The sequence below is a fragment of the Ranitomeya variabilis genome, chromosome 5, assembly GCF_051348905.1.
Source record: "Ranitomeya variabilis isolate aRanVar5 chromosome 5, aRanVar5.hap1, whole genome shotgun sequence".
Taxonomy (NCBI): domain Eukaryota; kingdom Metazoa; phylum Chordata; class Amphibia; order Anura; family Dendrobatidae; genus Ranitomeya; species Ranitomeya variabilis.
In genome coordinates, this window is record NC_135236.1 from 269,778,188 (window position 1) to 269,805,271 (window position 27,084).

General features: G+C 44.7%; 1 long non-coding RNA gene across 1 annotated transcript in view; it reads left to right on the top strand.

Moving 5' to 3' along the window:
• The window catches only part of LOC143773605 (uncharacterized), a 49,886-nt gene extending 23,954 nt beyond the window's left edge, over positions 1-25,932 (top strand). Inside the window, exons 3-5 of the long non-coding RNA XR_013215254.1 lie at positions 1,641-1,722; positions 13,621-13,702; positions 25,534-25,932. This is a non-coding gene — a long non-coding RNA (uncharacterized LOC143773605). The remainder of the gene's footprint in view (positions 1-1,640; positions 1,723-13,620; positions 13,703-25,533) is intronic.
• The last annotated feature ends 1,152 nt before the right edge of the window (positions 25,933-27,084 follow it).

The window sequence follows — 27,084 nt, forward strand, 5'->3', positions numbered from 1 at the left end:
ATTTGCCCCTGCGTGTCTCTGCTATTTAAAACCAAACTCGGGTCGTCCTTAAATACCTCATTTAATTTATGAAGCCACGTTTGATCACGGGCTCGGTAATCCATATGTTTAGGATCAAAAGCTGTGAAAAACACAACAAAATTAGCATAAACAAAAATGTCCAAAAACATAATATTACTGCTCATAGGGTTCCTCCACCAGGATAGAAAATCCCACAAAGAGCATATATGGGGTGTGGAGAACTAGCACTAACCCAAGAGATACAAAAGTATCAGAACACACCACTAGGGAATTATTAAAAAGTAACAAGTTTTATTGAAGATAAATAACAATAACAATGAACAAAGAAAGATACTGTGTATAAGGGAGCTGTGGGCCCATCATACTGTGTATAAGGGAGCTGCGGGCCCATCATACTGTGTATAAGGGAGCTGCGGGCCCATCATACTGTGTATAAGGGAGCTGCTGGCCCTTCATACTGTGTATAAGGGAGCTGTGCACACATCATACTGTGTATAAGGGAGCTGCGGGTCCATCATACTGTGTATAAGGGAGCTGCTGGCCCATCATACTGTGTATAAGGGAGCTGCTGGCCCTTCATACTGTGTATAAGGGAGCTGTGCACACATCATACTGTGTATAAGGGAGCTGCGGGTCCATCATACTGTGTATAAGGGAGCTGCGGGTCCATCATACTGTGTATACGGGAGCTGCAAGTCCATCATACTGTGCATACGGGAGCTGCGGGCCCATCATACTGTGTATAAGGGAGCTGTGGGGGCCTGAGGGTATGTGTCCACGTTCAGGAAACGCTGCGTTTTTGACGCAGCGTTGAGCCGCAGCGTCAAAAACGCAGCGTCCAGATGTTACAGCATAGTGGAGGGGATTTAATGAAATCCCGTCTCCACTGTGCATTAAAAAACGCATGCGTTTTTCCCGCAAAAACGTACATGCGTTGCGTTTTATCAGAACGCAGCATGTTGCTACAATGAGCAAAACACGCAGGAACACCGCAGGTGACCTGCCAGTGACCTCAGGTGCATTTTTGGTCAGGATTTTACCTGCATAAAATCCTGACCAAAGCCTGAAGCAAACCTGACCGTGGACACATACCCTTAGACTGTGTATAGGGAAGCTTTAATCTCACCATACTGTGTATAATGGAGCAGTACATGGGGGAACTTAGGGGACATTATTAAATGTAAAGTGGGCACTTAAGCATTATTGTTATAGGGGCACTCAGAGTATTGTGACCATCAAAGTTGCATATGGTCACAATATGGCAGTAAAGTCAATGTTCGTTTTTGTATATAGATTTATTTTCAATAACAGTAGGGTCATATTCTGAGGTTCCCCTATATTCACAACTAGAGTGCGCAACCGTAGCTGTAATCGGGGTTAGCTGGTTAGGGGCCCACTCAGATGTTTCGCCCCCCCTAAGTTGAAACCCTAGCTACGCCTCTGGACTGAACATAATATATACTGTACAGTAAACTATCAAATGACTGACTACAGGATTCACAATAAACTGACCACAATCCGTATACCTGAAGTAAGTAATTTTGTCCCTAGTGTGTTATATTTTTCTTTGTGTGCAGCATGTAGCAGGAACATATTATCACACCTTTGACTATTTACAGGTGACTGACGCCGAGTGAGATGGTGAACGTGAAATTTTTCCTTGTGGATTTCAAGAAGAGAATTAGAAAAATCTCCTAACAGGTAATTAATATTCTTATTAATTACTGATAATTGTTGGTCTAGGCATAAGTTCTACGCCTGCCGGGGTGTAATAACACCTTCCTTGTACATGAGAATATATTGTTTGTGTTTTTCACATGTATATCTTCTATACACAACTCCTAGTATAACACAACCATATTTCAGGTACAGATGTAAGGAACATTTCTTCTCCTTATCCTCTGTCTTCTAAAATAAGAAAACGTTCTTATGTTTCATAGAATAGGCTTGTTATCAGCAGTGTAACATTCAATGCCTCGATTACAAGAGACTGATCTCCTCATTTACGCTAGGCTGTGGAGCTACTGACCACAGCATTTCCACTAAACTGTGGACAGACTAACAACATTTACTCTAGACTGTTGACCGGCTGACCCCAGCATTTCCTTAAGGCCATGTGCACACGTTCAGGATTTTTTGCGTTTTTTTTGCGTTTTTTCGCTATAAAAACGTGATAAAAACGCGGAAAAAACGCTTACATATGCCTCCCATTAGTTTCAGTGTATTCCGCATTTTTTGTGCAAATGTTGCCTTTTTTTCCGCGAAAAAATCGCATCGCGGAAAAAAAAGCAACATGTTCATTAAAAATGCGGAATTGCGGGGATTCCGCACACCTAGGAGTGCATTGATCTGCTTACTTCCCGCACGGGGCTGTGCACACCATGCGGAAAGTAAGCAGATTATGTGCGGTTGGTACCCAGGGTGGAGGAGAGGAGACTCTCCTCCACGGACTGGGCACCATATAATTGGTAAAAAAAAAAAGAATTAAAATAAAAAATAGTCCTATACTCACCCTCTGATGGCCCCCGAAGTGTTCCCGCCTTTCCGGTGCATGCTCTCTCTTCCGTTCCTATAGATGGTGTGGTTCAGGACCTGTGATGACGTCGCTGTCTTGTGATTGGTCACGTGACCGCTCATGTGACTCACGCGACCAATCACAAGCCGCGACGTCATCGAAGGTCCTGAACCACACCGGCATCTATAGGAACGGACGCCGCTGAGGACATCGGCTGTGTGCAGAGGGTGAGTATAACCATTTTTTTTTTTTTTTTTTTTTTATTATTTTTAAACATTCTATCTTTTACTATAGATGCTGCATAAGCAGCATCTATAGTAAAAAGTTGGTCACACTTGTCAAACACTATGTTTGACAAGTGTAACCAACCTGTCAATCAGTTTTCCAAGCGATGCTACAGATCGCTTGGAAAACTTTAGCATTCTGCAAGCTAATTACGCTTGCAGAATGCTAAAAAAACACACAAAAAAAACGGGAAAAAAACGCAAAAAAAAATGCGGATTTCTTGCAGAAAATTTCCGGTTTTCTTCAGGAAATTTCTGCAAGAAATCCGGACGTGTGCACATACCCTTAGACTTTGAATCGGCTGACAACAACATTTACACTAGACTGTGAACCAACTGAACAAAGAATTTACCCTAGACTGTGGACTGATGGACCACAGCATTTAAACTAAATAGTAGACCCACTGACGACATCATTTACACTAGACTGTGGACTGACTGGCCACATTTACATCAGACTGTGGACTGACGGACAAAAAGTTTTACACTAGTCCATGGACTAACTGATCCAAGCATTTACAGTAGTCTAAGGACTGACTGAGCACAGCAATTATGCTTCATGTGGAATTCTAGACCACATTTCCAGTACACCAAAAGACTATGGACTGAATGACCATAACATTTACAATAGACTGTAGACTGACTGGCCACGCATTTATGCTAGGTGTGGAATTTCTGACCACATTTCCAGTAGACTAGAAGACTATGGACTGAATGAACGCAACATTTACACTAGAATGTGGACTGACAGATCACTTTTACAGTGGACTCTGGACTAGCGGATCAAAAGTTTTACACTAGTTTATGGACTGATTTGCCATAGCATTTAGCTAGATGTGAAATTCCTGACCACATTTCCTGTAGACCAAAAGACTATGTGTGATGCGAGTCACTATAGTAAATGTTAGCCCCAGAAGGGGAGAGAAAGACTACAAATAACAGAAAGAAAAAATATACACTACTTACTGAATAAGTAAAAGGAGGTTAAACAATCCGAGGCTAGGTCCAGGAAATGGTGCAGTACAACAAGGGGAAGTCAGAGACTTAAACCAATTTACTAGCCGAGGTCAGGAATACCAGAAAGACAAGACAGTTTACAGGGAGCAGGCACAAGAGAAGTCAGGTCACAAGCAAAGAGTCTAAGTCCAGAAAGGGAATAATGTCAGGCTGGGTCAGGCACAGAGCACAGAGGGATCAGACTTACACAGGCAGCAGAAAGTGTACGATTGACACTGGATGGAGGAGCCAGCATGCTTAAGTAGAGGATTACTCAAGGAAAGTGAACACATAATTGCAGCACAGACCTAGCACGGATCAGTCTTACACAGGCAGTAGCAAGTGTACGATTGACTCTGGATGGAGGAGCCAGCATGCTTAAGTAGAGGACTACTCAAGGAAAGTGAACACAAAAGATTAGAGCACAGACCCAGCAAGAATCAGTGTTACACAGGCATCAGCAAGTGTACAATTGACACTGGATGGAGGAGCCAGCATGCTTAAGTAGAGGACTACTCAAGGAAAGTGAACACAAAAGATTGCAGCACAGACCCAGCACGGATCAGTGTTACACAGGCATCAGCAAGTTTATGATTGACACTGGATGGAGGAGCCAGCATGCTTAAGTAGAGGACTACTCTAGGAAAGTGGACACAGATGATTGCAGCACAGACCCAGCACGGATTAGTCTTACACAGGCAGCAGCAATTGTACGATTCACACTGGATGGAGGAGCCAGCATGCTTATGTAGAGGACTACTCTAGGAAAGTGGACACAGATGATTGAAGCACAGACCCAGCACGGATCAGTCTTACAAAGGCAGCAGCAAGTGTACGATTGACAATGGGTGGAGGAGCCAGCATGCTTAATTAGAGGACTACTCTAGGAAAGTGAACACAAAAGATTGCAGCACAGACCCAGCATGGATCAGTGTTACACAGGCATCAGCAAGTGTATGATTGATACTGGATGGAGGAGCCAGCATGCTTAAGTAGAGGACTACTCAAGGAAAGTGAACACATAATTGTAGCACAGACCTAGCACGGATCAGTCTTACACAGGCAGCAGCAATTGTACGATTCACAGTGGATGGAGGAGCCAGCATGGAAAGTGAACACAGAAGATTGCAGCACAGACACAGCACTGATCTGTCTTACACTGGCAGCAGGAAGTGTACGATTGACACTGGATGGAGGAGCCAGCATTCTTAAAGGGCCACTGTCACCCCCCCTCCAGCCGTTATAAACTAAAAGAGCCACCTTGTGCAGCAGTAATGCTGCATTCTAACAAGGTGGCTCTTTTAGTTTTAGGTTCAAGTATACCCCAAAAAAAGCAATTTGATACTTAGCCACCATTGCTGTCTCTAGCCAGGGAGGCGGCTCCTCTCTCCCCAGCTCGAAACGCTCCTCTGCCGTCACTCACATCTTCTTGGTTTTTCTGCGCCGCCCCCTCAGCGCTGTTTACGTTTTCAAACCGGCGCCTGCCTTTGGATGAATGATCACAGCATTAACATTAGTTTGAATACTGACTGACCACAGCATTTGCACTTGTTTAAGGCCTACTGACCTCGTCATTTTCACTAGATTTTGACTGCCTGACCACATTTCCAGTAAAGTTTGAATTGCCTGACTATAATATTTACACTAGTCTAAGGACTGACTGACCACAGCATTTATGCTAGGTGTGCAATTTCTGAACACATTTCCAGTAGACCAGAAGACTATGGACTGAATGAACACGACATTTACACTAGAATGTGGACTAATAGACTACTTTTACAGTGGACTGTGGACTGGCGGACCAAAACTTTTACACTAGTTTATGGATTGACTGATCATAGCATTTACGCTAGGTTTGCATTGTCTGGCCACATTTCCAGTAGACTGTAGTCTGACGTCTGACTTAGTGATGTGTCGTTCGCGAACGAGCCGACACAAAGAGCCGGCTCCCTGCAGTGAACGATGGGAGCCGGCACACCAGTGAGAGCCACTAAAATCCCTGAATGGCTCTCACTGGGCGTAAAATCCTGGGCTTCGGGGGGCGTAACTCCGCCCACCTGAGCAAAACCCCACCCACTCTTCAATTTAATTGGCTCTCTAAGAAGTGGGCGGAGTTTCTGCGGTAGGTGGGCGGAGTTTCGGACACATGAACAGGTACTCAATAGGGATCTAATACGATCCAAAAAGAGCCGGTTCACGAGCCGAAAGAGCCGGCTCTTTTTGGTGAGCGGAGCCATGAGAGCCGGATCACCAAAAAGAGCCGGACTGCCCATCACTAGTCTGACTATAACATTTATAGAATACTGTAGAATGACTGAACCAGTAGCGTAGCTACTGGGGGGGCAGAGGGGGCCATCGCCCCGGGCCCTGTCACATGAAGGGGCCCACCGGGAGCCAGGGCAGGGCCACTTCTGGGACGAGGCAGAACACCGCATAGGAGCAGAGCAGTATACTGTCTGCTCCCATCTGACAAGCTGCACGCTGCTCGCACAGTGGCCGGCTGCAGAGTCTCCCCCCTGCAGTGAATGGTTTCGCCCGTCTGACCTGATAATGAAGGTTTTCCGGCTGCAGTTTTCTTCACTCTGTGCACGCTGGGATTGGCTCAGGCACGCTGGGTCCTAGTGCCCACCTTGCATTTCACTTACACACTTCCTGGTCCTGCCTGCAGTGCAAACTTTATCAGTAAGTGCTGGGGATGGGACTTATTAGGTTTATTAAATTCAGGTATGTCAGTGTGAGACCGTTGGGGTATTGTGGGGGCTGAAAGTGAGTGAGGGGGAACAGGGTACAGAGGGGTGGATGTGAGATGATGGGGGTATTGGGGCTGAAGTGGGGGAGGGGGGCAGGTCACTGGGGGCTGAATATTATGTTTAGTTATGATATTATATGTACTCCATCATGTAATATTTGCTGTCTGGGGAGGCTGGAGATGGGGGGGTCGGGGGCTTTTGATACGGACCACCTGGGTCTTTTATGAGTATTAGTATAAGGAGCCCCCATACAGTAACCAAGAGCTGCATCACATTTATAGCACCACTCCAGCATTATTTTTCATCTCATTGCTGGGGCGGTGCTGATAATCCCCGTCCCCTGTCTGATACTCACCTTCTGGCGTTTTCATATGTTTTAGTCTCCGCTCGGCTCCGTCTCCTGCAGTTTGTGACCTGTCCGAGGCTCCAGTGTTTCATGGAACAGCGCAGAGGTCACCAATCAATGTGAGTCTGTGGGAGCCTCGTTCTGGCCTCTTCCTCACTCTCAGGCTATGTGCACACGGTGCGGATTAGCCGCTGCGGATCTGCAGCAGTTTTCCATCTGGTTTACAGTGCCATGTAAACCTATGGAAAACCAAATCCGCAGTGCCCATGGTGCAGAAAATACCGCCCGGAAACGCTGAGTTTTATTTTCTGCAGCATGTCAATTCTATTTGCGGATTCCGCAGCGTTTTACACCTGCTCCTGTATAGGAATCCGCAGGTGAAATCTGCACAAAAAACACAGGAAATCCGCGGGAAATTTGCACAAATCCGCAACAAGTGCACATAGCCTCATAGTCTTACATTGAGCGCCTGTGACATAGCTTCTACCTTCTGGCCAGTCAGAACTGCGCTCACAAGTTGGAGCAGCGACACTGCAGCAGTGCCACAAAATAGTGAATACGTCGGAGGATGAGTAAATGACCGGGGCATCCAAATCATGACAGGGAGCTGTAAGTCCATCATACTGTGTATAAGGGAGCTGTGGGCCCATCATACTGTGTATAAGGGAGCTGTGGGCCCATCACACTGTGTATACGGGAGCTGCCGGCCCATCATACTGTGTATAAGGGAGCTGCCGGCCCATCATACTGTGTATAAGAGAGCTGTGGGCCCATCATACTGTGTATAAGGGAGCTGCTGGCCCATCATACTGTGTATAAGGGAGCTGTGGGCCCATCATACTGTGTATAAGAGAGCTGTGGGCCCATCATACTGTCACTAACCCAAGAGATACAAAAGTATCAGAACACACCACTAGGGAATTATTAAAAAGTAACAAGTTTTATTGAAGATATCCACATATTAAAAACATAACAATAACAATGAACAAAGAAAGAAAAAAATATATAAATATATTAACACGAGGAAGGATGGTACCCGAGTAGAGTGAGCACAAATCTCAGAGAGAAAGGTAAAACATAGAACAGGTTATGGGAGTGAAATAGAAATAAGTCTCCATACTGGCCAATATAGACAATTAACCACCATCAAAAGTGCACGTGCAAAGAAAGCATGGAGAACTAGTACTTATCAATACATACCCATAAAATCCACTGTCCTAACTCTCAAAGGAAGCCCCGACGCGCGTTTCGCGTTCTTGCTTTATCAAGGGAAAACAGAATTGTGCGTGCTATGTCTCTCATAACTCCCCAGTTTATAAAGGACGCCAATTACCGTCACCACCAATGCAGCGTCGCGCATGGCACCGCCGCCCCCGGGTCTCAGCTGCAATTGTTTCCGGCACTCAAAATCGGCGTGCGGGGAGGAAATCCTCCATGACGTCACATCCGCACAGCCGATAATACAGAGGCCTTCAACAAAATGGTGACTCCCGGGCGCAGTGCGCATGCGCGTCGCCATATTATAAAGATCAAGCTACAAAGTCCTCCCAAAACCGCCAGATCGATCAGGCAACACCACTGAAAGGCACCATTCCAACCCGCACGGTAAAAGATTAACTTTATAGCAGACAGGGTAAAGTATAGAATATACCACCACCATGAATCGGAGTAACTAGATATTTAAAGGTACAGTAACATGTACATTTTCCTCTTGCATAGACAACGTCATATATCATTTAACAATACAACAAAGCATAAAAAATCAAAAAACAAAATAATAAGAGGAAAATAACATCATATGCCCTCAAAGATGGTACATATTAGTTCTCAAAGACGTTCTCCATGCCTCTATGTCCTCCAATTGATGATCAATATATAGTCCTTCCAGTTAATTAATCACGGAGTAGATGTTCTTAATCTATCCCAATAATATCAGGGCAATATGGAGATCAGATAATGCACAGCGGAAGGCATCCAGAACCAAGAAATATATTTCTGGGGAGATTTGATCCAAGATATTACTATAACAAAACATACAAAAAGAAAAATAAAGACATAAACACATAATTAAAAAGCAGAGATTTATAAAAATGGAGCAAAACTAAGTTTCTCGTTAAGTCCCACAGGGGACATGGTACCAAGTTCTACGGTCCACCTAGTTTCAGTTTGAGCCAATAACTGTTTTAGGTCACCCCCTCTAATCCCACCATGAATCCTATCAATGCCTCTAACCTTGAGGCCACGAGGGTCAGAGTTATGATATTGTAAGAAGTGTTTAGGTAGTGTTTTCAACAAACTAACATCTTCTACCTCTATCGCAGCTGAAATGTCCCTTGCGTGCTCTCTCACCCTAATGCGCAGCTCCCTAGTTGTCAGACCGATGTACATTTTGGAACAGGGACACTGCGCAAGATATATAACATATGAAGTAGTGCAAGATATATAATGCACAATGTTATATTCATGGGTCCCAGCAGCATTTGTGAAAGTCTTAGCTCTCACAATATTCGACAAATTACACGCCATACAATTCCCACATGGGAAACACCCCCATCTTTGTTTGGGGTTCCCGAAAAAACTTTTCTGTGGAGCCACATAGTGACTTCTCACCAATTGGTCCTTTAGGTTTTTACTCCTCCGTGCAGTGATAAGAGGTCTTGTAGAAATGTCCTTGTTCATTATGGAATCGGTCTGAAGAACAGGCCAATGCTTGGTCAGAATTTGACGCATGGCATCCCATTGACAGTTGTATGTAGATATAAATCTAGTATAAGTCCCACCGTTATCAGTCTTCCTGCCAGAATTACAAAGTAATTTCTGACGTGGAGTACATTTAGCGCGGTGATAGCCATGCTTGATATTTCTCTGACTATATCCTCTTTCAAGGAAACGATTTCGCAGATCTTTGGCCTGCTCCTCAAACCTATCCATAGTAGAACAAGTACGTTTTGCCCGGAGGAATTGACCAGTGGGGATGGCTTTGATAGTTGAGTAAGCATGCCCTGAGGAGGCGTGGAGAAAAGAATTAACAGAAGTCTTCTTTCTGAAGATGTCAGTATGGACAAACCCCAATCCATCAACCGACAATGCGATGTCCAAAAAATCAATCCTGCGTTCATTCCATTTGTATGTCAGTTGAATATTGTAAGGATTGGTGTTTAAAGTTAGCATAAACTTCTCCAAAACAGGGACCGGTCCCTGCCAAATAATTAAAAGATCGTCAATATAACAAAACCAGCACTGCACATGGTCAGCGGCGCATGCCCCATCCCCACGAAACACCTCCCTCTCCCAATAACCAAGGAAGAGGTTAGCGTAGGCGGGCGCACACGCCGCCCCCATGGCAGTGCCGCGTTTCTGCAAGTAAAACCGGTCCCTAAATGTGAAGAAATTATGGTATAGTACAAACTGTAATAATTCCAAAAGAAGATCAATAAAGGGTCTGCCCAGACTGCTCATCTCCAGAAAGTATCGTACGGCCTCAATACCATGTTGATGGTCAATACAGGTGTATAGGGACTCGACGTCCGCGGTGACAAAGAGCATATCAGAATCTAAGCAGAGGCCGTCAACCCTCACCAGGACGTCCGTAGAGTCCCTGACATAGGAGGGCAGCGTTTCGACCAAAGGTTTAAGATAGTAATCAATGAATTTACACACCGGGTCACACAGCCCTCCAATGCCAGAGACTATGGGACGCCCAGGTGGGTCGACCGGATCCTTATGAACTTTAGGGAGGAGGTAGAAGGTGGGGACCTTGGGAAATTTTGTCATTAACCCATCCAGGATTTTTTTAGGAATAAGTCCTTTTTCCCATGCCTGGATCAGAATAGTATCAAGCAGTTGTGAGAATGCGGTCAACGGATTCTGAGGGAGTAACGCATAATACTTTTTATCTTTAAGTTGTTTAAATGCTTCCTTCTCGTATTTATCTGTTGGCCAGATCACGACATTTCCCCCCTTGTCCGCTGGTTTAATAACAACGTCATCTAAAGATTTAAGTTGCTTTAAAGCACGTCTATGATCAGGACTAAGATTATCCCATCTTATTTTAGTTGGGATTTTCTTAAAATCTTCAGTCACCAGACGTGCAAAAATGTCAATCTGTGGACAAATGGACAAGGGGGGAAAGGTTCTAGATCTGGGCACAACAGCACTTGGGAATCCGACCGCATTGTCAGAATCCTGCTCATTAAGTAGGCCCTCCAGTACCTCCAAAGCCTCCAGCTCGATGTCACCGCGGACGTCGATAATCCCGTCAGGCCGATGATGTAACCTCCTCAGGACAAGCTTACGACAGAAGAGATTGAGATCTTTTACTGTTGTAAAATAATGGAAATTATTAGTGGGGGAAAAAGATAGACCATAACTAAGGACCTCCTCCTGCGCTGTAGATAAAATATGTGAGGAAAGGTTAATTACCTCCAGGCTATTCTGGGCGCTGCGAGTTTTCTTATAATATTGTTGTGGAGGGGTAGTTCTCCCTTTATTAAACTTATTATTTCTCTTGGGATTTCTAGTGCTTGAAGAATCAGATAGAGTTTCAATAGATGGAGTACTAGCACTTGGTCTTGGTTCATCTATAGACGTAAAAGATGACATCGACCCGGATCTTGACCTATTTGGTCTTCCAAATTTTTTACTCCTCCTCCATCTATATACCGTCTTATTCTGGGAGTCAAGATTGTCACGTTGGAACTTTCGGGACTTTGTATTGACAATTTCTTTTTCCCATTTTTGAAAGCATACTTCAAGATCTTTATTAAACTCCTCCAGTGCTGCTCCAGATAGTTCTTTTTTAAGGTCTTTTTGAACCTCTTCAATTTCTTTTTCAATATCTGTGAGCTTAGCATCATCTATCTGCATCAGGATCTCCATGAATCCTCTGGAGCAACCATCAGCCACTTTTTCCAATTTATCTTTCAACATTTCGTCGTTAACCACAAACGATGGAAATATCTGTACTCGCAGACCACGTGGAATTAGATTTTTAGATATATAGCATTCTAAAAACGCACGGTTCCACCAAACCTTAGTACGCCTATGAAGGAGATCCTTAAGACAGGCTATTTGCCCCTGCGTGTCTCTGCTATTTAAAACCAAACTCGGGTCGTCCTTAAATACCTCATTTAATTTATGAAGCCACGTTTGATCACGGGCTCGGTAATCCATATGTTTAGGATCAAAAGCTGTGAAAAACACAACAAAATTAGCATAAACAAAAATGTCCAAAAACATAATATTACTGCTCATAGGGTTCCTCCACCAGGATAGAAAATCCCACAAAGAGCATATATGGGGTGTGGAGAACTAGCACTAACCCAAGAGATACAAAAGTATCAGAACACACCACTAGGGAATTATTAAAAAGTAACAAGTTTTATTGAAGATAAATAACAATAACAATGAACAAAGAAAGATACTGTGTATAAGGGAGCTGTGGGCCCATCATACTGTGTATAAGGGAGCTGCGGGCCCATCATACTGTGTATAAGGGAGCTGCGGGCCCATCATACTGTGTATAAGGGAGCTGCTGGCCCTTCATACTGTGTATAAGGGAGCTGTGCACACATCATACTGTGTATAAGGGAGCTGCGGGTCCATCATACTGTGTATAAGGGAGCTGCTGGCCCATCATACTGTGTATAAGGGAGCTGCTGGCCCTTCATACTGTGTATAAGGGAGCTGTGCACACATCATACTGTGTATAAGGGAGCTGCGGGTCCATCATACTGTGTATAAGGGAGCTGCGGGTCCATCATACTGTGTATACGGGAGCTGCAAGTCCATCATACTGTGCATACGGGAGCTGCGGGCCCATCATACTGTGTATAAGGGAGCTGTGGGGGCCTGAGGGTATGTGTCCACGTTCAGGAAACGCTGCGTTTTTGACGCAGCGTTGAGCCGCAGCGTCAAAAACGCAGCGTCCAGATGTTACAGCATAGTGGAGGGGATTTAATGAAATCCCGTCTCCACTGTGCATTAAAAAACGCATGCGTTTTTCCCGCAAAAACGTACATGCGTTGCGTTTTATCAGAACGCAGCATGTTGCTACAATGAGCAAAACACGCAGGAACACCGCAGGTGACCTGCCAGTGACCTCAGGTGCATTTTTGGTCAGGATTTTACCTGCATAAAATCCTGACCAAAGCCTGAAGCAAACCTGACCGTGGACACATACCCTTAGACTGTGTATAGGGAAGCTTTAATCTCACCATACTGTGTATAATGGAGCAGTACATGGGGGAACTTAGGGGACATTATTAAATGTAAAGTGGGCACTTAAGCATTATTGTTATAGGGGCACTCAGAGTATTGTGACCATCAAAGTTGCATATGGTCACAATATGGCAGTAAAGTCAATGTTCGTTTTTGTATATAGATTTATTTTCAATAACAGTAGGGTCATATTCTGAGGTTCCCCTATATTCACAACTAGAGTGCGCAACCGTAGCTGTAATCGGGGTTAGCTGGTTAGGGGCCCACTCAGATGTTTCGCCCCCCCTAAGTTGAAACCCTAGCTACGCCTCTGGACTGAACATAATATATACTGTACAGTAAACTATCAAATGACTGACTACAGGATTCACAATAAACTGACCACAATCCGTATACCTGAAGTAAGTAATTTTGTCCCTAGTGTGTTATATTTTTCTTTGTGTGCAGCATGTAGCAGGAACATATTATCACACCTTTGACTATTTACAGGTGACTGACGCCGAGTGAGATGGTGAACGTGAAATTTTTCCTTGTGGATTTCAAGAAAAGAATTAGAAAAATCTCCTAACAGGTAATTAATATTCTTATTAATTACTGATAATTGTTGGTTTAGGCATAAGTTCTACGCATGCCGGGGTGTAATAACACCTTCCTGGTACATGAGAATATATTGTTTGTGTTTTTCACATGTATATCTTCTATACACAACTCCTAGTATAACACAACCATATTTCAGGTACAGATGTAAGGAACATTTCTTCTCCTTATCCTCTGTCTTCTAAAATAAGAAAACGTTCTTATGTTTCATAGAATAGGCTTGTTATCAGCGGTGTAACATTCAATGCCTCGATTACAAGAGACTGATCTCCTCATTTACGCTAGGCTGTGGAGCTACTGACCACAGCATTTCCACTAAACTGTGGACAGACTAACAACATTTACTCTAGACTGTTGACCGGCTGACCACAGCATTTCCTCTAGACTTTGAATCGGCTGACAACAACATTTACACTAGACTGTGGACTGATGGACCACAGCATTTAAACTAGATAGTAGACCCACTGACGACATCATTTACACTAGACTGTGGACTGACTGGCCACATTTACATCAGACTGTGGACTGACGGACAAAAAGTTTTACACTAGTCCATGGACTAACTGATCCAAGCATTTACAGTAGTCTAAGGACTGACTGAGCACAGCAATTATGCTACATGTGGAATTCTAGACCACATTTCCAGTACACCAAAAGACTATGGACTGAATGACCATAACATTTACAATAGACTGTAGACTGACTGGCCACGCATTTATGCTAGGTGTGGAATTTCTGACCACATTTCCAGTAGACTAGAAGACTATGGACTGAATGAACGCAACATTTACACTAGAATGTGGACTGACAGATCACTTTTACAGTGGACTCTGGACTGGCGGATCAAAAGTTTTACACTAGTTTATGGACTGATTTGCCATAGCATTTAGCTAGGTGTGAAATTTCTGACCACATTTCCTGTAGACCAAAAGACTATGTGTGATGCGAGTCACTATAGTAAATGTTAGCCCCAAAAGGGGAGAGAAAGACTACAAATAACAGAAAGAAAAAATTTACACTACTTACTGAATAAGTAAAAGGAGCTTAACCCCTTTCTGACCTCGGACGGGACAGTACATCCGAGGTCAGATCCCCTGCTTTGATGCAGGGCTCCGTGCTGAGCCCGCATCAAAGCCAGGACATGTCAGCTGTTTTGAACAGCTGACATGTGCCCTCAATAGCGGCGGATGAAATCGCGATTCACCCGATGCTATTAACTAGTTAAATGCCGCTGTCAAACGCAGACAGCGGCATTTAACCGGCGCTTCCGGCTGGAGTGCCGGAATTGAGCACATCGCCGACCCCCGTCACATGATCGGAGGTCGGCGATGCTTCAGAATAGTAACCATAGAGGTCCTTGAGACCTTTATGGTTACTGATTGCCGGTAGCTGTGAGCGCCACCCTGTGGTCGGCGCTCACAGCACACCTGCATTTCGGCTACATATCAGCGAACATCAGATCGCTGCTATGTAGCAGAGGCGATCGTGTTGTGCCTTCTTCTAGCCTCCCATGGAGGCTATTGAAGCATGGCAAAAGTTAAAAAAAAAAAGTAAAAAAAAATGTGAAAAAAATAAAAAAAATTTAAAAGTTTAAATCACCCCCCTTTCGCCCCATTCAAAATAAATCAATAAAAAAATAATCAAACCTACACATATTTGGTATCGCCGCGTTCAGAATCGCCCGAACTATCAATAAAGAAAAGCATTAACCTGATCGCTAAACGGCGTAACGAGAAAAAAATTTGAAACGCCAGAATTACGTTTTTTTGGTCGCTGCGACATTGCATTAAAATACAATAACGGGCGATCAAAAGAACGTATCTGCACCGAAATGGTATTATTAAAAACGCCGGCTCGGCACGCAAAAAATAAGCCCTCAACCGACCCCAGATCATGAATCTGATCATTTGGAATTTTTTTTCACCACTTAGATAAAAAATAACCTAGTCATGTTAGGTATCTATGAACTCGCACTGACCTGAAGAATCATAATGGCAGGTCAGTTTTAGCATTTAGTGAACCTAGCAAAAAAGTCAAACAAAAAACAAGTGTGGGACTGCACTTTTTTTGCAATTTCACCGCACTTGGAATTTTTTTCCCGTTTTCTAGTACACGATATGGTAAAACGAATGATTTGTCCCGCAAAAAATAAGCCCTCACATAGCCAAATTGACGGAAAAATAAAAAAGTTATGGCTCTGGGAAGGAGGGGAGCGAAAACCGAACACGGAAAAACTGAAAATCCCAAGGTCATGAAGGGGTTAAACAATCCGAGGCTAGGTCCAGGAAATGGTGTAGTACAACAAGGGGAAGTCAGAGACTTAAACCAATTTACTAGCCGAGGTCAGGAATACCAAAGACAAGACAGTTTACAGGGAGCAGGCACAAGAGAAGTCAGGTCACAAGCGGAAAGGGAATAATGTCAGGCTGGGTCAGGCACAGAGGGATCAGACTTACACAGGCAGCAGAAAGTGTACGATTGACACTGGATGGAGGAGCCAGCATACTTATGTAGAGGACTACTCAAGGAAAGTGAACACAGATGATTGCAGCACAGACCCAGCGCGGATCACTCTTACACAGGCAGCAGAAAGTGTACGATTGACACTGGATGGAGGAGCCAGCATACTTATGTAGAGGACTACTCAAGGAAAGTGAACACAGATGATTGCAGCACAGACCCAGCACGGATCAGTCTTACACAAGCAGCAGCAAGTGTACGACTGACACTGGATGGAGGAGCCAGCATGCTTACGTAGAAGACAACTCAAGGAAAGTGAACACAGATGATTGCAGCACAGATCAGTCTTACACTGGCAGCAGAAATTGTACGATTGACACTGGATGGAGGAGCCGGCATGCTTAAGTAGAGGACTACTGAAGGAAAGTGAACACATAATTGCAGCACAGACCCAGCACGGATCAGTCTTACACAGGCAGCAGCAATTGTACGATTCACACACTGGATGGAGGAGCCAGCATGCTTAAGTAGAGGACTTCTCTAGGAAAGTGGACACAGATGATTGCAGCACAGACCCAGCACGGATCAGTCTTGTTCTGTCCCCACATGAGGCAAATGGAGGTGTGAGTGACTAATAGGTGTTGTGAGAAAGATTCGTACCTTCAGTATTTCCTCGATATGAGGCAGACAGGACCAATGCTTTCCGAAGAGATGATGCACACCAGGGATTGTGCAATCCAGTCTTGTTTATTTGGAAATCTGGACATACAGCGTATAACTGGTAATACAGTACTTTCTCCAGAAATGCAGGTGTAGACAAGGTACAGTAAGATGTAGCACCAAGTATGACTGCAAGTGTGAGCAGCAAGAGAGTGTGTGTGGTCGAAAGACTGATGCCTTCCTAAGCTGGTTAAAGAGCGTCCTCTCACAACAGTAAGTAAACTGAAAATGAAATGGCTGCCAGAGGAAGAGAAGACTTGACCCTTGAACCGGATGTGAAAGACATGCCCACATGAATAAATGAATAACAAGCTGCCATGCAGAAAAGGGCCATTGGGTGGCAGCAGAGAAAACATAACATACATAGCATGAAGAACATAACTTACATGGAACAGCACACTCCCCGTCTGAAATTCCATTAGGGATTTCACTATATTAATGTCCTTGAAATAAAGTCCAACAACCTAAAAAAGGAAACCAAACATGCATGCAATGCAATAACAACTTTAAACAAGATAAGACATTAAGTCAGTTCCTGAGATAATCTTAAGGAAAACCCATCTTCGGATCAGATAAGCCGCACTAGGCCAAACTATCTCCGACCCAACTGTAATCCAATGGACAAATACTATAGCAGAGTTCTGTTCATGGTTTATCCTACTGGAATGTGATAAGTAGAGAGTGGTTTTTGGCAGACGTGCCAACCATGACAGTCTTTGTCTCCATGTGAGTTGAGATAAGATCTCGCAATGTGGACTAACCTTGCAATAGCCTTGACGAGTTTCATTCAATTGGAGAAGCGTTCGAAGCGCTGGCAACCGAGGGTGGAGGTTGGTTTAGTGTTCGTGGCCAGAACACTGACCTCGGAGCGGACTTCTGGATCATCATCCGGATCCTGGATGCTGAAGACTTCCTGGACACATTCACGTCCCTTCTGTTCCAGCAGAAACTTTGGACCTGAAAGCCAAGAAGATTTAGTAAAGGAATTTATAGACATAGGTCTAGTGGCATGGTTGGCTGGATTAAGTTCAGATGGGATATAGTGCCACTGTTCAGGTTTGGAAGACCTTCTTATTCTCTCAATGCTGTTACTGACATACACGTAGAAGCGCCTTGTTTGGTTGTAGATGTAACCCAAGACAACTTTGCTGTCGCTGTAGTATTGTATGTCATCTATGTGAGTGTCCAGCTCATGCTGAATAAAGTCTGCAAGTTCTACTGCAAGCACAGCCCCACATAGTTCCAGCCTGGGAATAGTGTGGTCAGGCTTGGGAGACAATTTAGCCTTGCCGAAAACGAAACCAACGTGTTCTTGATTGTCGGATCCCGTCACCTTCAGGTAGGCAACAGCTGCAATGGCCTCCGTGGATGCATCCGAGAACACATGGAGTTCCGTCCTAGTGCTGGCAGCAAGTGAGATTCTGGCGTAGCATCTCAGTATATGGATTTCATCCAAAGCACACAAAGACTGCTTCCAGGTTTCCCATTTCGATTCCTTATCAGGAGGTAGTGGGGTATCCCAGTCCTTGACGGTTTCGGATAGCTGTCTCAGAAGGGATTTACCTTGTATGGTAATTGGTGCCACGTATCCCAGTGGGTCATATAGACTATTTACCACTGACAGGACACCACGTTTAGTGAATGGTTTGTCTGCACTGTTGATTTGGAAACCGAAGGTGTCGGCTGACAGGTTCCACCTCAGGCCTAAGCTTCTCTGCACAGGCGGATGGTCTGGTCCTAGGTCTATGTCCTTGAATCCAGGTGCATGGTTACTTGACTCAAAGGCTTTCATGACAGCCAGGCTGTTTGAAGCAATTTTATGCAAACTAAGCTTAGCTCGGTACAGCATACGTTGGGTCCTTTTAAGTAGGTCGATTGCCGCTTCTTCTGTGGGTAGAGATTTTAGTCCATCATCTACGTAGAAGTCTTTCTCTACAAAGTCTCTGGCATCTGTTCCATACTCGGACTCTCCTTCTAGTGCGGTTCTCCGCAGGCCATAGGTTGCCACTGCGGGTGAAGGGCTGTTCCCGAATACGTGCACCCGCATGCGATACTCCACCATCTCTTTGCTGGGGTCATTGTCCTTGTACCACAGGAACCTGAGGAAATTCCTGTGGTCCTCTCTGACTATGAAACAGTGGAACATCTGTTCAATGTCGGCGGTGATGGCAATGGGCTCTTTCCTGAACCTCATCAACACTCCTACTAGGTTGTTTGTCAGATTAGGACCTGTGAGGAGGACATCGTTGAGAGATACGCCTTGATGTTTGGCACTTGAATCAAAGACAACTCTAATTTGTTTAGGTTTCTTCGGGTGATATACCCCAAATGAGGGTAGGTACCAGCACTCCTCGTTTTCCTTTAAGGGAGGCGCTGGCTCCGCATGGTTGTTATGGAATATTTTGCCCATAAAGGTGACGATGTGTTCTTTCATCTCTGGTTTATTGCTTAGTGTGCGCTGGAGAGAGTTGAATCTGGACAAGGCTTGTTCACAATTGTTCGGGAGCCTTACCCTGGTAGCTCGGAAGGGTAAGGGAAAAACCCAGTGATTGGTCTTGTCCTTAAAGAACTCATTGTCCATTATCCTGACAAATTCCTTGTCTTCCATAGACGGGGCTACTTTGTTGTCATCCTTAGTGGTACGAAACACCGATTTTCCCAAGTCGTCTGCATAGGGAGAAGGGATAACATCAGGCAGCTGTACAGGATCTGGAAGCTTTTCCTTCACCTCATAGTGATGAGGACATGGTTTGCAGAAAGTAGTGCGCCCGTCTCGGCGTACGTAGGTCTTAAAGGAATGGACTCCTGTTAGGTCCAAGCATACATTTCCTATGACTACCCACCCCAAGTCAAGTCTCTGGGCGTAGGGGGCATAGTCAGGTGCTGCTGGTTCAATACTGACAGAAAGAAGGACTCGTCTGGCTACCCAAAATGTTGATGATCTAACCTTCATTAAAATGAACCAATCATGGATTTCTAATTATTTTGCCCCACCTTCCCCTGCTGACACTTAGCTTTCCTTTAAAAATATCTTGCTTTTGGACTCGTCTTAATGACTGCTCCAATTTCTCCATTTGCAGCCGCTGTATGTCCAGCATGGCCCATTTTTACACCTCCCTAAATGGGTTGACTCCCCCCAAGGGGCCGTGGGCACCACTTGGCGCAAGCACCCGTGCGAGTGGCGTTTGGCTGAACAGGTGGGTGTGCCCACTTTTGGGCGACGGCACTGGCACAGGGTCCCTCATAGTACAATGAAGTGTCTCTGGCGGTGGTGGTGCACACCCAACGTCAGACACACCGTCGTAACATAAAGGGCCCTGGGCCAGTACCGCCGCCCATGAGAGAGTGTCCCCCCCCAGCTCAAACAGTGCTCTACCACATGCAAAATTACCTCTCACTGCTCCACCACTGTTTAGTCTGTGCTGTAAAATCCTTCAATGGCACTGCCAATACCAATTTCTTGACATGATTGATGCTATTTAAAATATTCATGGGCCCTGTCCTACATTTACACCAGTTAATACTTTGCGCCAACTACCACTGTCTGCAAGTCAGCAGAAGAGCCCACCCCTGTACCTTGGTATGCCACCAGTTTGTTTGTTAATTTTTTTTTGCCAGACATTAACCTCACTTTATTATTTTGGCCTACTAACTGTGTCAGACACTCCTTACAGTTGTCCTCCACTGAACAAAGCTAGGCCGCCTGCATACTCCTGTAACCGATTTTTAACTGCATTTTGCCTATTCCTTTTTTGGCCCTACTAACTGTGTCTGCCCCTCGGTGCAATCGTCCTCCGCTGACCACACCAATGCTGCCTGTGTACCCCTGTAGCCAAATTTAAACTGCATAGAGGCTGGTTTTTTAGTTTAGGCCTAGGAAGTCTGTCTGCGGTCCCTCCTTGCAATCGTCCTCCGCTGACCACACCAATGCTGCCTGTGTACCCCTGTAGCCTAATTTAAACTGCATAGAGGCTGTTTTTTTACTTTAGGCCTAGGAAGTCTGTCTGCGGTCCCTCCTTGCAATCGTCTTCCGCTGACCACACCAATGCTGCCTGTGTACCCCTGTAGCCAAATTTAAACTGCATAGAGGCTGTTTTTTTAGTTTAGGCCTAGGAAGTCTGTCTGCGGTCCCTCCTTGCAATCGCCCTCCGCTGACCACACCAATGCTGCCTGTGTACCCCTGTAGCCTAATTTAAACTGCAGAGAGGCTGTTTTTTTACTTTAGGCCAAGGAAGTCTGTCTGCGGTCCCTCCTTGCAATCGTCCTCCGCTGACCACACCAATGCTGCCTGTGTACCCCTGTAGCCTAATTTAAACTGCATAGAGGCTGGTTTTTTATTTTAGGCCTAGGAAGTCTGTCTGCGGTCCCTCCTTGCAATCATCCTCTGCTGACCACACCAATGCTGCCTGTGTACCCCTGTAGCCTATTTTAAACTGCATAGAGCCTACTTTCCATTGTTGGCCTACTACCTGTGTCTGTCTCAGCCAGTCCACACCTTACAGTTGTCCTCCACTGAACAAAGCTATGCCGCCTGTGTACTCCTGTTACCAATTTTGAACTGCATTTAGCCTACTTACTTACTTGTGCCTAGTAACTGTGTAAGCCTCTCATAACAGTTGTCCTCCCACGCTGAAATAAGCTAGGCCGCCAGGTTAGTTCTGCTAGCAGTTTTGAAATGCATTTAGCCACCTTTCTTTATTGTAGGCCTCTGTCTGTCTGTCTGTCTGTGCCACAGATTACAACTGTCCCCCGCTGAAACAAGCTAGGCCGCCTGGTTTGTCCTGCTAGCAGTTTTGAACAGCATTTAGCCACCTTTTTAATTGTAGGCCTCTGTCTGTCTGTCTGTCTGCACCACACATTACACTTACAACTGTCCCCCGCTGTAAAAAGCTAGGCGGCCTGTGTACACCTCTTACCAATTTAGAATAGCATTTAGCCAACTTACTTATTTGGGCCTAGTAACTGTGTCAGACTCTCACAACAGTTGTCCTCCACCGCTGAACCCAGCTATGCCACCTGTATACTCCTTTTACCAATTTTGAACTTAATATAGTCTTCCTTTTTATTTTAGGCCTACTTACTGTGTCAGAGCCACTAATTACACATGCCCTCCTCCGCTGAACCACGCTATGCCGCCTGTGTACTCCACTTACCAATTTTGAACTGCATTTTGCCTAATTACTTATTTAGGCCTACTTATTGTGTCTGTCTCCCATTACAGTTGTCCTCCACTGAATAAAGCTGAGCTTCAATCTTCAGGCTTTCGGCCTACATTTTAAATATTAAACTGCAATTGGCCTACTTGTTTGGTTGGGCCCTAGTAACGGTGTCTGCTGCCCCTCGCTTGTCTCCTCCACTGAATAAAGCTGAGCTTCAATCTTCAGGCTCTCATTAATTGGTTGTTGTTAATATAACACTGCAGTTGGCCTACAAGTGTGGTTGGGGCCTACTAACGGTGTCTGCCGCTCCAAGGTGTTCTCCAGGTTTACTTGCCTGAGCTTCAATCTTCAGGCTCTCATTAAGTAGTTGTTTATCTAACACAGCAGTTGGCCTACTAGTGTGGTTGGGGCCTACTAACGGTGTCTGCCGCTCCAAGGTGTTCTCCAGGTTTACTTGCCTGAGCTTCAATCTTCAGGCTCTCATTAAGTGGTTGTTGTTGATATAACACTGCAGTTGGCCTACTAGTGTGGTTGGGGCCTACTAACGGTGTCTGCCGCTCCACAGTGTTCTCCAGGTTTACTTGCCTGAGCTTCAATCTTCAGGCTCTCATTAAGTAGTTGTTTATCTAACACAGCAGTTGGCCTACTAGTGTGGTTGGGGCCTACTAACGGTGTCTGCCGCTCCTTGGTGTTCTCCACTGAACAGAGCTGAGCTTCAATCTTCAGGCTCTCATTAAGTTGTTGTTGATATAACACTGCAGTTGGCCTACTATTTTGGTTGGGCCTAGTAACGGTGTCTGCCGCACCTTGGTGTTGTCCTGTGTTATTTTCCAGAGCTTCAATCTTCAGGCTTTCGGCCTACATTTTAAATATTAAACTGCTATTGGCCAACTCGTTTGGTTGGGCCCTAGTAACGGTATTTGCTGCCCCTCGCTTGTCTCCTCCACTGAATAAAGCTGAGCTTCAATCTTAAGGCTCTCATTAAGTAGTTGTTGTTAATATAACACTGCAGTTGGCCTACTAGTGTGGTTGGGGCCTACTAACGGTGTCTGCCGCTCCAAGGTGTTCTAAAGGTTTACTTGCCTGAGCTTCAATCTTCCGGCTCTCATTAAGTAGTTGTTTATCTAACACTGCAGTTGGCCTACTAGTGTGGTTGGGCCCTACTAACGTTGTCTGCCGCTCCAGGGTTTTCTCCTGTTTGGATTTCCAGAGCTTCAATCTTCAGGCTTTCGGCCTACATTTTAAATATTAAACTGCTATTGGCCAACTCGTTTGGTTGGGCCCTAGTAACGGTGTCTGCTGCCCCTCGCTTGTCTCCTCCACTGAATAAAGCTGAGCTTCAGTCTTAAAGCTCTCATTATTTAGTTGTTGTTAACATAACACTGCAGTTGGCCTACTAGTGTGGTTGAGGCCTACTAACGGTGTCTGCCGCTCCAAGGTGTTCTACAGGTTAACTTGCCTGAGCTTCAATCTTCAGGCTCTCATTAAGTAGTTGTTTATCTAACACTGCAGTTGGCCTATAAGTGTGGTTGGTTTTTTCAAATGTATTATTTAGCCTTCTGACCGTGCACTCCGCCTCCTAGTCACAGGTGTTTTAATTGCAGCAGGTCCATTACCCCTCCACAGAGAGTGAGAATGCTAGTCTAAGAAGAGGTTTTCATAGGTACCCATTCAGATGGAGACGTTTATTCTCAGCGAGGAAAGGAAAGCGTAGGACCTGGTATAAGAGAGATGCCTTAAAGTGGCTACCAGGTACACATAAAATTGGCCATTTTTATGCGCTAAACGCTTTCATTTTTCATATTTCTAGTGCAGTAATGCAGTTCAATTTTCGTGTTTCATGTTTGCATGTTTCAGCGCTGCAGTGTGCTGCCTTATTTGCTTGACTAGTGTGGTTGGGGCCTACTAACGGTGTCTGCCGCTCCTTGGTGTTCTCCACTGAACAGAGCTGAGCTTCAATCTTCAGGCTCTCATTAAGTTGTTGTTGATATAACACTGCAGTTGGCCTACTATTTTGGTTGGGCCTAGTAACGGTGTCTGCCGCACCTTGGTGTTGTCCTGTGTTATTTTCTAGAGCTTCAATGTTCTGGCTTTCGGCCTATATTTGTAATATTAAACTGCATTGGGCCTACTAGTGTGGTTGGGCCCTTAAAACGGTGTCTGCCGCTCCTGGGTTTTCTCCTGTTTTGTTTTCACGAGCTTCAATGTTCAGGCTTTCGGCCTACATTTTAAACTGCATTTGGCCTACTACTTTGGTTGGGCCTAGTAACGGTGTCTGCCGCACCTTGGTGTTGTCCTGTGTTATTTTCCTGAGATTCAATCTTCAGGCTTTCGGCCTATATTTGTAATATTAAACTGCATTGGGCCTACTAGTGTGGTTGGGCCCTTAAAACGGTGTCTGTCGCTCCTGGGTTTTCTACTCCACTGAACAAAGCTATGCCGCCTGGTTAGTCCTGTTACCAATTTTGAACTGCATTTAGCCCACTTTATTATTGGGGCCTATATCTGTGTTTCCTCCTCGTCCTGCCCATCGCCCTGCCAGTGCTAGATGAGTCTTGTGGTACATTGACCCAGACCACTACATTCCCCTTGCACGCTACACAGCCACAATCTGACCCTGCTGAAAGTCAGGTTCCCCTTCCCGCATACTATACCACCTTACACAGGGACAAAGAGGAAGGTGCAGATGAAAGTGCAGGTTCCTTCATCAGGTGGGGGGGCATACTCGTTGGCGACATCACTGGCACAGGGCCCCTCAGAGTACGCAAAAGTGTCGCTGCCGGTGGGAGGCGCCCCCGCCGTGCAAACACACCGCCGTACTTTGAGGGGCCCAGTGCCAGTGCCAATGCGAACGAGTGGGCCCCCCCCTGCTTGCTCAGGATCACAGCACTTGCAAACTTGAAATACTTACCTCTAACTGCTCCACCGCCGTGACGTAGTCCACGTTTCCTGGGCCCACTAAAAACTTGAACCAGCCCTACCCCCCACAACTTTAGCCAAATGACCCCCAATTTCCAATGCCTAACTATTATTATAAAGTAAATTAAGATTGACAAGCTTCAGTAACAAGAATGGATGTTTTTACCATTAAAATGGGCACTGTAGGTGTTTTCCTGGCCTCCACTCACTGCCGACTATGCTTCCCCATTGACTTGCATTGGGTTTCGTGTTTCGGTCGATCCCCGACTTTTGGCGATAATCGGACGATTACACTCGACTCAACTTTTGACAAAGTCGGGTTTCGCGAAACCCGACTCGATCCTAAAAAAGTGAAAGTTGCTCAACCCTAGTTACAACCACATGACTTACATGAAAATATGAGTTTCGCTCCATTCCTCTGAGTCCTTCATCCTGTTGTTTTTATCACACCCATCCTATTTCACTTTTAACATTACTTGTTAATTTTCATTTGTTTTCATTGTTCCTTTTATATACTATCACATTATTTCATTCTCCATGTGTTGAGTGTTCTTTCAGTTGAGATGGCCGTTCCCTGAAGGGATGTCAGTTGAAGGTGCCTTATTCTTATTCGATACCTACAAGGACATTTACATCTCTGAAGGGATGCCTGTTGGGAGAAGATATCTGAAACAAGTGAAGTTCTTCTTTATGTCCATCTGGAACCCACAAGGACATTTGCACTCTATACAACCATATATGCATTATGAAATATGTGCTCTTATCAAATGTGATCTATTTTATTGCGATCAGTTTGATTTATCTGGTACTCGACTATAGGTATTACCATTAACATACTATGTACATATGTATCCTATACAGTTTTTTTAAATGATATTATATTTATATTTATATTAGATTATTATGAGTGAAGACTCATATACTTTTTCACTCAACATTATTATATTGGCGCAATCTCATTTTATTACATTGTTTCCCTCACTTTGTTCTTGTTGTCATTTTCTCTTATATATATTTCTTCACTAACGATTTCTCATATTTTTATTGCTATTTTATATTGCTTTGTACTCACATTATTCATATACATGTATATTTAATACAGGTCTATTCTCTATAATTTACTATGATGGGCTTTGATGGGTTTACATGTATTTAGGTACTACAGGCTTCTCCTTCATACTTGTTTAAGATGGGTAGTAGTTACCACATTGCCCATAGTCTTTTACTTTGTTGTATATACTTTTGCAAATAATTTTGTATATTATGGGCTTTCTTGATGCACACACTCTTTCACAACATGATATTGATAAATCTTTAAAATTCTGTAGCATATCCCCTACTTTCCTTCACAGGCTTCTCTTTTCGGATACTTATCTTTAGTTTGTAATGGATCCGGCACACTCGCGTGTCGTCGTGCTGGGTGGGCGCATTCCTGGTAGTATCTCCGATGGTCAGTGCTCTGGTTATGTGACCTGACTCGTGATCACGTGACCATGCGGGCACGTTCTCGTGTTGCGTGATCGGCTATGACACCCCCGTACAGACGTCATTGGTTGGTGTCTGAGTGGCATAAATAAACTACAGGGAATAGCCTGTCTGGCATTGTGATTCTGTCCTGAGGGGCATTAATTATAATAAGAATATGATATGTGATCCATCCTCTACCTCAATTTGAAACTTAATACACCTTACAGTTAGTCCATTCATGTGTATCTACTAGCTGATTGGTTGGTTCAGGATATAAAGGGTTGCTCTTGATGGTGTGATGCCACCCCCGGAAGAAGGCAGTGCGTCGGGGTTTTCGCCTTCAGATTGGCACCATATTCCTGCATAGGTATAGTCTCTCATTTTTGTCATTATCTTGCATGAGTTGTCCATAATTTGCCATACGATGATTCTGTGACTGTACATATAGAATCAATGGTATGGCTAGCACTGATTTATCTACACTCACCGGCCACTTTATTAGGTACACCTGTCCAACTTCTTGTTAACACTTAATTTCTAATCAGCCAATCACATGGCGGCAACTCAGTGCATTTAGGCATGTAGACATGGTCAAGACAATCTCCTGCAGTTCAAACCGAGCATCAGTATG